This window comes from Tupaia chinensis, unplaced genomic scaffold (genome assembly GCF_000334495.1).
Source record: "Tupaia chinensis unplaced genomic scaffold, TupChi_1.0 Scaffold000379_1, whole genome shotgun sequence".
Lineage (NCBI taxonomy): Eukaryota > Metazoa > Chordata > Mammalia > Scandentia > Tupaiidae > Tupaia > Tupaia belangeri.
Genome location: NW_006159881.1, coordinates 57,505 through 58,692, shown reverse-complemented (window position 1 = coordinate 58,692; position 1,188 = coordinate 57,505).

Sequence of the window (1,188 nt, the reverse complement as noted above, 5' to 3'; positions counted from 1 at the left end):
TTTTTGATGCTGTTGAGATCATTCTGCTGACTGGGATGGTCTATGACTGCTATATTGTCACCTGTACTACAGGACCATCATGAGTTCATGTAGATGAGACCATCTTATGGGAATGACATGTTTGTGTGGCTTTGCCCATGAGTTGTTTAGAGTCTTTTCACACTCTGAATGTCAGAGCGACCATTCTGTGATGAACACTCATTTGAAACTCATCTGCATGGACACCTATACCTTTGCTTTCTTTTGGCTGACAACGTTTTTATCTATTCTTAAATTTTCTCTTCTTAGTAGTTTTTAGTATGGTTATTCTGAACATTTTGAAATATCCTGGCTTGGAGGGGAGACGCAAAGCCTTTTCTACTTATGTCTCTCACATCACTGTGGTAATCTCGGTTTTGCTGCCTGCATATAGATTTTGTTTATCTTTTCATTTATTTTTTGTATAGTTCGCTTATTTTCTATTTATTTCTGCTCAGATGTTTATTATTTTCTTTCTCCTAGATTTTTTTTGTGATTATTTTGCTGTTGCTTCTCCAATTTTCTGAGGCATGATGTTAAGTGATCCCTTTGCCTACTTTCCGTCTTCCTCTTATGAGCACTAATTGCTATAAAATTCCCTCTTATGACTGCTTTTCTGGAATTAATGCACAAATACAGTAAAGTTGCAGGATACAAAATTAATATACAGAAGTCGATATCATTTCTATATACAAACAACAGTCAGATGGAGATAGAACTGAAAAAAGTTATTCCATTTAACATAGCCACCAAAAGTATAAGATACTTAGGGATAAATCTAACCAAAGAAGTTAAAGACCTCCACAAGGGAAACTATAAGCTAAAAAAAGAAATTGAAAATGACACAAAAGAGTGGAAGGACATCTCATGTTCCGAGATTGGAAGAATTAATATAACCAAAGTGGCAATTCTACTCAAATTAATCTACCTATTTAATGCTATGCCTATCGAAGTACCAGACACATTCTTCACAGATTTAGAAAAGACTATCATAAAATTTGTCTGGAATACTAAAGGACCCCACATTGCCAAAGCAATTCTACACAAGAAGAGTGGAGTGGGCAGCATCTCACTCCCAGACCCAAAAATATACTGCAAAGCTGTGGTAATCAAAACAGCATGGTATTGGCACAGGAACAGACATGTGGACCAATGGAACAGAATTGAGTC